The sequence below is a fragment of the Puma concolor genome, chromosome B4 (genome assembly GCF_028749965.1).
Source record: "Puma concolor isolate L17-30 chromosome B4, mPumCon1.1.hap2, whole genome shotgun sequence".
Taxonomy (NCBI): domain Eukaryota; kingdom Metazoa; phylum Chordata; class Mammalia; order Carnivora; family Felidae; genus Puma; species Puma concolor.
The window spans coordinates 118,478,227-118,491,041 of record NC_141673.1 but is presented as its reverse complement, the minus strand read 5'-3'; the positions used below and the strand labels follow the sequence as shown (position 1 = coordinate 118,491,041).

At 40.5% G+C, this 12,815-nt stretch overlaps 1 protein-coding gene and 1 non-coding gene across 17 annotated transcripts in view; one reads left to right on the top strand and one right to left on the bottom strand.

Annotated features, from left to right (window-relative positions):
• ABI1 (abl interactor 1) overlaps positions 1–12,815 on the bottom strand; it is a 145,279-nt gene that overhangs the window by 93,028 nt on the left and 39,436 nt on the right. The window lies entirely within an intron of this gene.
• Positions 12,696–12,798, top strand: LOC112868085 (U6 spliceosomal RNA). Its single transcript, XR_015254118.1, has one exon. It is a non-coding gene; the product is annotated as a U6 spliceosomal RNA (small nuclear RNA).

The window sequence follows — 12,815 nt, the reverse complement described above, 5'->3', positions numbered from 1 at the left end:
CTCTTTGATGGGCATTCACAATGAACATAAATATTACCTGATATCCACTGAGAAGCATATCTATATACCTATTCCGCATACTTCCAATTATGTTCTTTCCAGGTCCATAATGAATAAGCCCAACAACTGCTACTGCCATAAGTCAGAGTGGATCTACATCTCTAACCATCTCTTTCCAAGCAAAAAGTTCCATTGCATTGCTCAAAGTTCCATTCATCAGGAGAATTTCCCTTCACCACTCCCCTTCTGGGTCACCCCTGAGTGTGGCTACAGTGTCATAAATATCCATCTTCAGGTGGTACCAGCATATGATGTAAAACCATCTGTAAATTCAGCTCAAGATTTTTCTTCTTCAGAACAGAAGGCCTCTGGAAATGGATGGTGCAGCACAGTGGGAACAGCTGGGTGGTGGAGGTAAACAGGTCAACGGTGCCTGGGACTCCCTCACAGACCTGCTTTGTGTCTTCCTTCAGGAGGGGAGCCTGACACGACAGTGGCTGTATGTACTGACTCCGTGTCCAACTTCTAAATGCCAACCAGACTGTCCTACATATATTCTCTGCTATGCCTGTTCCCATCCAGCAGTGGAACAACAATGTCTGCTTTCAGGTCACCCACATGTTCTCTAACATCAAGATGGGCATCCACTTTGTGTCCTTCGAACACTGGGGCCAGGACACGCAGTTCTGGGCTGGTCACTATGGAGCTCATGTGACCAACTCCAGTGTGGTTGTGCAGGCCCACTGGTCTTAGTCAAGGGCTATCCTTGCAACAACCTGACTGATGCCTTCCAGGGCCTGGGACTATTGGCAAGGACTTCTCATTAACCAAGGGCATGTACATCCTGACATCCTGGATACTCCAGAATCCATTTGAGGGTCCTGCTGGGCCCCCTCTTCAGGTTCCGCAAACTACTAGATCTACCATCAGATCTACCTACTGCTGTTGTAGGGCAGTCCTTCCCCTGTTGGGGCAGGGGGGATGACACAGGTGAGCACCCAGGAATGCTGGTCCTGGAGAGGGCTCTTCACCTTCACCCCAGAGGTCCTCTGATTCAACCGCAGTCCCCCTCTACCCTTGTCTCCTCTTGTTTCTGCTTCAGGGGTTTTATTGGTCCCTTTTGGGAACTCCCCTCCCTTCATCTCTGAAGTAGAATCTTGTCCTTATAGCTGGGAAAATTCCAGCCACCTTGGGTGGCACACTTAACCTCCTGAAGCTTCAGGGCTGGGACCAGGTCTCGCAATTGAAAGTCAACTAGTTCAAAAAATGTTTGGAGATCCTCAAGGACCCCTGTGATTGTGTGGTGTATAAAATTATTTTTTACTTTGAGGGGCGCCTGGGTGACTCAGTCGGTTAAGCATTCGACTTTGGCTCAGGTCATGATCTCACGGTTTGTGAGTTCGAGCCCCATGTCGGGCTCTATGCTGATAGTTCAGAGCCTGGAGCCTGTTCCAGATTCTGTGTCTCCCCCTCTCTCTGTCCCTCCATGCTCATGCTCTGTCTCTCTCTGTCTCTCAATAATAAATAAACGTTAAAAAAATTTTTTTTAATTATATTTTACTTTGAAATGTTTCATGAACATTGGGAGAATAATATATCAGCAACAGCTATCTGCCAGTCATATGTAATACATTTATTATTTTGCAAAAAAAAAAAAAAAAAAAAAGATTTTTCTTCTTCAATCAACTGCAACTCCTCATGAGACCACAGGTACAGGTTAAGAGTGAAGAAGCAAAGATGCTGGGGTATGAACCACAAGAAAAGGTGTATATTTGGTAAAAAGCTAGTAACAAATAATTATGTACCTGTTTTTTTTTTAAAGAAGTGTGTATATTTATACACACTCAACAATATACCAATATATTAATATATCAATATGTTAGTAGTTATCCTTCAGTAAAGAGATATGGGTGATTTTTAATATTCTTTGTATTTTTTTCTGTATCCAATTTTTTCAATGATCATTACTTCAATAATCAGAAAGAAATTATTATTTTTACTTAGAGAATTTTTCTTATATAATCTTAATGGAAAAAAAACAGAATATGTATCTGTGTATATAGTGTGACCTAATCTTGCTTGGTATAATCAAATACCTATACAAACTAACCCACCAGATATTGAGAGGGGATACATCATCATGTTAACAGTTGGATTATAAACGATTTGTGCTTTCATCTTTATTCTTTTGTGGAATTTCCAAATGTTCTATAATAGCCATGTAACATTTTTACTGCAACCAGCTTGCAAACAGCAGGAAACTAAAACTAATGCTAATAATACCTCACTACCACCCCACCAAATAGAAGAACAGAAAGAACTTGAATCCTTGATACTACTAAGTTAAAGAATTAACCAACCCTGGGACAATCCTACCTTGGAATTTCTTGTGATATAAAATAATAAATGTTCCACATTGTTTAAGCCTGAGTTGTTCATTACCTACAGCCAAATGCATCCTTAAAGATTTAATTTTTATATGGGAGAGGGGCAGAGTAAGTTCCCAAAACAGGTTTTGGTTAAACTTGAAAGTAACAACTTTAATACTCCTAGTCATATAGACAAAAAATCTATTAGGGTTAACTCCCAAGTTACCAAAGTCATTTTCTAAACTAGTCCACTAATTTATGGCTGATTGTGTTACAAATGTTATCTGAGAAATCAGTCTAGTTTGCCCTTCCCACAAGGCAATCATATTTTAATATGTATCAGTCTGCTCAGGCTGCCATAACAAAATGTTGAATGGCTTCAACAACAGGAATTTATTTTCTTACAGCTCTAGAGGCTAGAAAATCCAAGATCAGCCTTCTGTTTCTGGTGAGAGCATTCTTCCTGATTACAGAGGACCAATTTTTCATTATGTCCTCACATGGTGGAAAGAGACTGATCTCTGGTGTCTCTTCCTCTTTTAAAAGGAACCCAGTTCAGGGGCACCTGGGTGGCTTAGTCGGTTAAGCGGTCGACTTCGGCTCAGGTCATGATCTCACGGTTTGTGAGTTCGAGCTCCGCATCAGGCTCTGTGCTGACAGCTCAGAGCCTGGAGCCTGCTTCAGATTCTGTGTCTCCCTCTCTCTGACCCTCCCCCGTTCATGCTCTGTCTCTCTCTCTCTCAAAAATAAATAAACGTTAAAAAAAAAAATTAATAAAAATAAAAATAAAAGGAACCCAGTTCTATCAGAGCTACACCCTATGATCTCATTTAATCCTAATCACCTCCTTGAAGGCCCTATCTCCAATACAGTCACAAGCAGGGTGAGGGTTGGGGCTTCAACATATAAATTTGGGGTAAGGGCCCATAATCCAATTCCTCAAATATCAGAAAACAGAGCTATCTTACAAATACCCAAAATAGACTTTTTTTAAGTTTATTTATTTTGAGAGAAAGAAGGGGAGAGCACGTGCAAAAGCTGGAGAGAGGCAGAGAGAGAAGGGGGAGAAAGAGAATCCCAAGCAGGCTCCACACTATCAGCACAGAGCCAGACACTGGGCACAAACCCATGAAGATCATAACCTGAGCCAAAATCATGAGTTGGACACTTAACCAAATGAGCCACCCCAGGAGCTCCCAACATATACTCTTGATAATAATACTATTAACAGCTATATATTTATGCTCCAAAGCATTTTCACACAATAAACTAAGCAGACTCCCTGGTTTCAAAGATAAGGACACTACATAAAGCTCAGAGATATTAATTTGTCCAAAGATCCTCTAACTAGTAAATGGAGGAGCTAGGACTAGAACCCAGGTCTGCATCTTAGTCCAATGGTCTTTACACATCTCTCACTCTTCTCATATGTACTTAAGGGACTGAAATTTTATTTAACCTAATGTTCTGAACAAGCGAAGCAGCTTGAGGGTCAGAAAGAAGGGCAAAGAGCAAAAGACAGAGTTCAAAGCAGAATGTAACAAGCAACAAAAACATTAGCTTGGAAGTGAGCAAGCTTCAGTATTCATACTCAAATAAATGTGACTCTGTTAGGAAATTACTTAAGGACTATAATGCAGGCCCAATGGGGAAATAAACCACAAGACTAGAAAAAACCTACAGGCCCTTGAGGAATTTGGAATTCATCCTGAGGCTAAGGGATCCACTGAAGGATTTTCAAGAAGAAAAGGCATGAACTAGTTTTTGGTTTTAGAAAGAGCACTTAAGCTGCAGTTTTATAAAGCAGATTGGGAAAATGAAGAGAAGACAAGAATCGAGACAGGAATTCTATTGTATTAATACTCTGTACCACACACAAGAAAGGAATTTTTATGTTAAATATCCCACTTACAGTAACTTACAATGAGGAAAAAGAAACTTAGTGATGTTAAGCAATCTGCCCAAAGTACCACTGCTAGGAAGAAACAGAACCACTATGTCTCCAAAAGTCATGGTCTTCCACTATACCACCTGCCTCCCAGTCTATAATTCTATAATTCTAACAGTGAATAAAATACAATTCTAATGTGTCAGAATGAAACTACTAACGTAGTTCCTCTAAGATAAACCACTCCAAGTCATCATTAACTAATTTATATACCAAATGAATTCTAATTAACTGAAAGAGAATACAGTGAGAAAGTTGACTTTCTTAGGGTAGCTGAGAATGTTTTTGATCTACAGAACAATGCTGTGTATAGAGGTTCTATAAATGAGAGAAACAAAAATTAAACACTTTACACTTTTCTAAGTTATTCCTCACTGGGCTAAAGTAACAAATTCACATCTTCAATTCATACTCAAATGTGACTCTGTTAGGGAATTACTTCAGGACTATAATGCATCGTTTTGCCAACTACTAGGTAAGGTGGTAGTTAATACTGTCACAATCAGTACCACCCTTAATTAACTGACTCGTACTTAACAAAGTACTTCTGCTTTAAAAAAAAAAAAAAAAAAAAGGTTCTATAAATACCAACAAAAGTACCTTGTCCTACCATTGACTCTGCCTATTTGCTCACTTATACCAGCTTACAATAGTCTCACAGAATCAGTCTTGGCCGTCTCCATCCTAGTCATTCATTAACCACACTTTCCAAACCAAAAATCAGGACCAGTATGACACTATCTAACAACCTATATTTACTGGGATTTCTTAATCTGTAATATAAAAGTATGAGATCTATACAAGTATAAGAATCAATTAATAAATCTTTACTGAAATCAACTGAATTTTCTAAGTTACAGCCATGCCAAAAAAAAACAGATGTAGGGGCGCCTGGGTGGCGCAGTCGGTTAAGCATCCGACTTCAGCCAGGTCACGATCTCGCGGTCCGTGAGTTCGAGCCCCGCGTCGGGCTCTGGGCTGATGGCTCAGAGCCTGGAGCCTGTTTCCGATTCTGTGTCTCCCTCTCTCTCTGCCCCTCCCCCGTTCATGCTCTGTCTCTCTCTGTCCCAAAAATAAAAACGTTGAAAAAAAAAAAAAAATTAAAAAAAAAAAAAAAAAGAAAAAAACAGATGTAGAATCATTCGTGTAGCTATTCCAAAAAATCTGAGATATGAACAGAGGGATGTTCTATTCAACATTATAAAATAGAAAAAGGCCATTATAAAATAGAAAAAGACAAAAGAGGAAGAAATACTTTATTAATAAATTACCACATGCTGAATCCAAACCAAATAATTTAACCAATTAGAACTCTAAATGCCAATTAAGAGGATACAATAGCATTAAAAAGAAAGCTACGGGGGCGCCTGGGTGGCGCAGTCGGTTAAGCGTCCGACTTCAGCCAGGTCACGATCTCGCGGTCCGGGAGTTCGAGCCCCGCGTCGGGCTCTGGGCTGATGGCTCAGAGCCTGGAGCCTGTTTCCGATTCTGTGTCTCCCTCTCTCTCTGCCCCTCCCCCGTTCATGCTCTGTCTCTCTCTGTCCCAAAAATAAATAAATGTTGAAAAAAAAAATTAAAAAAAAAAAGAAAGCTACGTATTGCCAAGATGTCATTTATTCCCAACTTGACCTATTCAATGCAATACCAATCAAAATCTTAGCAAGTTATTTTGTGACTACTGACAGATTCTAAAGTTTACATGGAAAGGTGATTATCAGCAAGACAGCCAAAAAAGATATTCCCCAACATATCCACCTTCAGTCACAACAATCTAGCATCCATCTACAAACAAAAGTGCCTTTGTGGGAGCTATGAGATCCAGAGAAGAGACTGTAAAACCCTAGTGCAGTCCAAGAGTGAGGAGAGCTGTTCTAAGAAGACAGGCCAGCACCCAGGCAGCTGACTTGAATGTCTTGGCTACAGACTCAGAAGCAGCTCCTTAACAGAAGAGTGACTTATTTACAGCCCCATGTGGCTCTGGTTCAGACACTAGTGCCATATGCCAAGAGACCTGGAAGGACCCTCACCCACCCAGGCATCAGGTAACAGACATACAGACAAATGGTCCTGGATGTGGACCCTAAAGTGGCCGATGCCAACTCCAGCTTCTCAGAACTGGTCTATGAGCCCTTGAAGAGCACGAATTTAGACAATCGCTCACAGATGAGAGAACCTTTGTGGAAGTCCAAGAGTCCATTAGAAAAGATCCTGTACACCACTGGGGGAAAAAAAAAAAAATCTGAGAGAAGAGGAACAGTTTGACTTTACCCATGTTACCCTTCCTCCAAGACAGCTCCAGCACAGCTCAGTGCCAAGAGAGCCCTTCTCAGGCAATGATTTCTCCTCTGCAGTCAACTTAAGAGTGTATGAGCGAGTACCTGACTTCCCCAGATGTGTGACACTGCCAAAGAAGCCAATTTCTTTCTTGCCCCACCCAGAAAACTAAGCCATAAGCTGCATAACTAGGGGGGTACTGGGCAGCTAGCAGACCAGCAGCCAGATCTCAGAACAGAAGGCCCAACCTTGAGCTGCTGGGGACACACTGCCAAACTGGCCCACAGGCATCACTGGTGCCCCACATGCCTGACCCACACACACCCCCACCTCATAACTGGCTCTCTGTAAGCATACCTGACAATGGTGAAAGTGAGCTTTTCCAGAAGGCTGGTGAGCACACACAGAAAGTCAGCCCAAATCACCAGGCCTGCAATACATCATTAACATGAGCGTGTAAGCACCACCTATGGGAAAGCCAAGTAGGCCTTCAGTACCTAGCATGGCACTTTGTAGAATCAAAAACGAACACAGAAGCTTAAGAATTCTGCCACAAAGAGAGGCAAATTTAGAGCAGGCATAGCCGCAGCAGATTGGTAAAGGTCTCAGAATTCCCAGCAGAGCTGACAGAAGACAGTTCTGTCCTGAAGTCAATCAGTAAAGACAAGAGGAGGTGACTGCTATTTGAAATGTGAAGACAACACAAGAATTCAAGGAACATGAAAATTCAAGGAAAAGATACCATCAAAGGCTCACAATAATTTTCTAGTAAACAACCCCCAAGGTATTAAGTTCTATGATTTACCAGATAAAGAATTCAAAATAGGGGCACCTGGGTGACTCAGTTAAGCTTCCGACTCTTCAGCTCAGATCATGATCTTGCAGTTCGTGGGTTCGAGCCCCATGATGGGCTCTGTACTGATAGTGAGGAGCCTGCTTGGGATTCTCTCTCTCTCCCTTCCTCAATGCACCATCTCCAACTCATGCTCACTCTCTTTCTCTCTCAAGGTAAATAAATAAACTTAAAAAAAAAAAAAAAGAAAAGAATTCAAAATAGCTGTTCCAGGGGCGCCTGGGTGGCGCAGTCGGTTAAGCGTCCGACTTCAGCCAGGTCACGATCTCGCGTTCCGTGAGTTCGAGCCCCGCGTCGGGCTCTGGGCTGATGGCTCAGAGCCTGGAGCCTGTTTCCGATTCTGTGTCTCCCTCTCTCTCTGCCCCTCCCCCGTTCATGCTCTGTCTCTCTCTGTCCCAAAAATAAATAAACGTTGAAAAAAAAAAAAAAATTCAAAATAGCTGTTCCAGGAAGTTCAATGAGCTACAAGAAAACAAAGATAATTTAACAAAATCAGCAAAAATATACAAACAAAATGAGTTTAGCGGAGACAAATCAAAACAAATAAACAGAAATTCCAAAGCTAAAGAATACAATGAATAAAATAGAAAATGCAGTGGAAACAATCAACAGAAACATGGATCAATCAGAAGAAAGAATCTGTGAAGTAGAAAACAGGAACCCAGTCACTGGAGAACAGAGAAAAAGCCAATGTAACTCTAGGATAGCATAAAAATAAACAATTTGTGACTACTGTAGTTCTACAAGAAGAGATGTCCTAAATTAGGAAGGCAGAAAACTTTTTTTTTTTTTTAATTTTGAGAGAGAGAGCATGTGTGAGCAGAGGAGAGGGGCTGAAGGAGATAATCTTTTTTTTTAATTTACTTACTTATTTATTTTGAGAGAGAGCACATGCAGGTAGGAAAGGAGCAGTGAGAGGCAGGAGAGAGAATTCCAAGCAGGCTCTGCACTGTCAGCACACAGCCAAATGTGGGGCTTGAACTCACAAACCATGAGATCATGAACTGAGCTAAAATCAAGAGTCGGCCCCGTGGGGCACCTGGGTGGCTCAGGTGGTTAAGCGTCAGGCCTCAGCTCAGGTCATGATCTCAAGCCTCCTCCCCACCCTCACCAGGCTCCGTGCTGATAGCTCAGAGCCTGGAGCCTGCTTCGGATTCTGTCTCTCCGTCTGTTTTACCACTCTCCTGCTTATGTTCGCGCTCTCTCTCTCAAAAATAAATAAACATTAAAAAAAATTTTTAATACATATATATATATGGAACTCCTACAACTCAACAGCAAGCAAGCATACAAGCAAATAAATGAATAAATAAGAGAAAGGACCTGAAGAGCTTCCCAAAGAAGACACACAAATGGCCAACAGGTACATGAAAAGATGCTCAACATCACTAATCACCAGAAAAATGCAAGTCGGGGGTGCCTGGCTACCTCAGTCAGAAGAGCATGAGACTTGATCTCAGAGTCTGTTTGTGACATTTTATTGGTCATGAGTTCAAGTCCCACACCAGGCATAGAGCTTGCTTAAAACAAAATTTTCTTGGGGCGCCTGGGTGGCGCAGTCGGTTAAGCGTCCGACTTCAGCCAGGTCACGATCTCGGGGTCCGTGAGTTCGAGCCCCGCATCAGGCTCTGGGCTGATGGCTCAGAGCCTGGAGCCTGTTTCCGATTCTGTGTCTCCCTCTCTCTCTGCTCCTCCCCCGTTCATGCTCTGTCTCTCTCTGTCCCAAAAATAAATAAACGTTGAAAAAAAAAAAATTAAAAAAAAAAAAGAACAAAAAAGGCAGGGAATACCTTAAGAAATAAAAATGCAAATCAAAACTATAATGAGATATCACTTCACATCTGTCAGGATGGCTATCATCAAAAAGAAAAGACATAACAAGTGTTGGTGAGGATGTGGAGGAAAGGGAAACCTTGTGCTTAGTGGGTGGGTTGTAAACTGGTGCAGTCACATGGAAGACAGTAAGGAGTTCCTGAAAAAAATAAAAACAGAACTACTATATGATCCAGAAATCCCATTTTTAGATACATTTCCAAAGGAAATGAAACCAGGATCTTGAAGAGATACTTGCATTCCTATATTCACTACAGTATTATTCCTAATAGCCAAGGTATAGAAACGAACTAAAGTGTCCATCTACAGATGAATAAAGATGTAGCACATACAAACACCCACAGAGAAATATTTTCAGCCATGAAAAATAGGAAATCCTGCCATTTGTGACAAAGTAGAATCAAAAAAAGCCAAACTCAAAGAAACAGAGAGTTTATGGCAGTTGCCAAGGGTGGTGATGGGAGAAATGGGGAGATGCTGATGAAGGGTACAAACTTCCAGTTATGAGATGAGTAAGTCCTGGGAATCTAAGGTACAGCATGGTAACAACAGTGATTTAACAATACTGTACCATATACCTGAAAAGTTGCTGAGAGTAGATCATAAAGGCTCTTACCACAAAACAAAGTAGTAAATATGTGACATGACGGAGGTGTTAACTAACCCTATTATGGTAATCATTTTGTAATGTATACTTGTATCAACTCACCATGTTGTACACCTCAAATTTACACAATGTTGCATGTCAATTATATCTCAATGAACCTGGAAAATTTTTAATAAATTTTAGATGGAGAGACAAAAGACTCAGAATAGTCAACACATAATTTTGAGAACAAATTGGAGAACTGACACTATCCAACTTCAAGACTTACTATAAAGCTACAGTAGTCAAAACAGTATGACACTGGCAGAACAAAAATACAGATCAAAAGAACAAAATAGAGTCCATAAATAGGCCCATATAATTAGTCAATTGATCTTTGATAAGGGAGCAAAGACAATACAACGAAGCAAGAAAATCTTTTCAAAAAATGGTACTGGAACAGATGGACATCCATGCGCAAAAAAATGAATCTAAACAAAGACCTGATACCCTTCACAACAATTTATCACACTCCTGGATCGCCTGAGTGGTTCAGCAGGTTAAGCCTCCGACTTCAGCTTGGGTCACGATCTCACAGTTTGTGGGTTCAAACCCCACGCAGGACTCTGTGCTAACAGCGTGAGCCCACTTTGGATTCTCTGTAACTCCCCCCACCCCTCTCCCACTCTTGTGCTCTCTCTCAAAAATTAATAAACTTAAAAATAAATTTATCACAGTCCTACTTAAATGTAAAATCCAAAACTGTAAAACTCCTAGAAGATAACAGGGAAGAAAATCTAAATGACCTTGGGTTTGGAAATGACTTTTTTTTTTTTTTCAAGTTTTACTTATTTATTTTGAGAAAAGAGAGGGGAGGGGGAGAGAGGCAGAGAACAAATCCCAAGCTGGCTCCATGCTGTGCTCTGAGTGCAAAGCCCCAAGCAGGGCCTGATCTCACAAACCACGAGATCATGACCTGAGCTGAAACCAAGAGTCAGACGCTTAACTGACTGAGCCACCCAGGTGTCCAATAGCAATGACTTTTTAGATACAACATTAAAGACATAATCTATAAAAGAATTAACAAGATAGACTTCATTAAAATTAAAAATTTCTTAAAAATTAAATTAAATATTTCTGCCCACAAGACACTGTCAAGACAAGACAAGACACAGAATGGAAGAAAATACTTGCAAAACATACTTGATAACAATGATTATCCACAAAGTACAAAGAACTCTTAAAATGCAACAATAAGAAAACAAACAATCCAATTAAAAATGGACTAAAGACCTTACCACCATCATCAAAGAAGACACACAGAAAATAAGCCTATGAAAATATGTTCCACATCACATTTCACGGGGAATGCAAATTAAAACAAGCTATGACTAAATATTAGAATGGCCAAAATCCAGAACACTGACAACATCAAATGCTGATAAAGATATGGAGCAACTTGAAATTTCATTCATCAATGGTGGGAATGCAAAATGGTACAGCCACTTTTGAACTGAAAACTTATGTACACATAAAAACCTGCACAAAAATGTTTATAGCAACTTTTACCCATAACTTCCAAAACTTGCAAGCAACCAAGACGTCCTTCAGTGGGTGAATGGATAAGTAAAGCAGTACATTCAAACAATGCAATATTATTCAGAGCTAAAAACAAATGAGCTATCAAGATAGGAAAGGACATGGAGAAACTTTAAATGCATATTACTGTGTGAAAGAAGCCAATCTGAAGAGGCTATATACCATATGATTCTAACCACTATATGATCTTCTTGAGAAAGCATACCTATGGTGACAGTAAAAAGAATCACTGACTGCCTGGGGTGAGAATAGAGCATGAACAGGTGAAGCACAGAGGATTTTTAAGGCAATGGAACTACTGTGTATGATGCTATAATGGTGGACAGCTGTCATCATGTATTTGTCAAAACCAAGAGAAAGTACAACACCAAGAGTTAATCCTAAACTATGGAAACTAGTAAATTACAGACTCCGGGTGATAATGATGAATCAATGCAGTTTCATCAACTGTAACAAACAAACCATCCTGGTGAGGGATGTTGATAATGCGGGAGGTTATGCATGTGTAGGGGTAGAAAGCATATGGGAAATCTCTGTACCTTCCACTCAGTTTTGCTGTGAACTTAAAACTACTCTAAAGTCGTCTATTTAAAAAAGAAATAAAGAAATCCATTTCCGTCAGTATGTTACTTCAAACAGTTTTGGCCCATCAGCAGTATAGCACAGCAACTAAAGTTCAGGCTGTAGAAGAGGCCTCTATAAATTATGACCCTCAGGCTAACTACTTGCTCCTGGGGGCGCCTGGGTGGCTCAGTCAGTTAAGTGTCCAACTTTTGGTTTCGGCTCAGGTCATGATCTCATAGTTTGTGAGTTTGAGCTCCGCGTCAGGCTACGTGCTGACAGTGTGGAGCCTACTTGGGATTCTCTCTCTCCCTTTCTGTCCCTCCCCTGCTCACTCTCTCTCTCTCAAAACAAACAAATTAAAAAAAAAAATTTTTAATAAATAGATATTTGCTCCTGTTTTTGCAAAGTTTTATTAGAACACAGTCATATCTATTAATTTACATATGTATGTCTTTCTTACGACAAAGGCAAAGTTGAATAGTTATGACAGCTAATACAGCCTGCAATGCCTAAAATAATTACTATTCTGCCCTTTGCTGAAAACATCCTGCTCTAGAATGAGTGATTCTCAACCCCAGGAGGATAGCAACACCTCCTAATGAGTTTTTTTTTAATCCTGAGGCCTGAACTTGATCATCCTCATTTCCCCCCTTAAAAGATTATAATTTCATGCTTGCTTGGGCAGCACATATACTAAAATCGGAACGATACAGAGATTAGCATGGCCCTGCACAAGGATGACACACAAATTCGTGAAGCATTTCATATTTTTTTTAAGAAAACATGTCA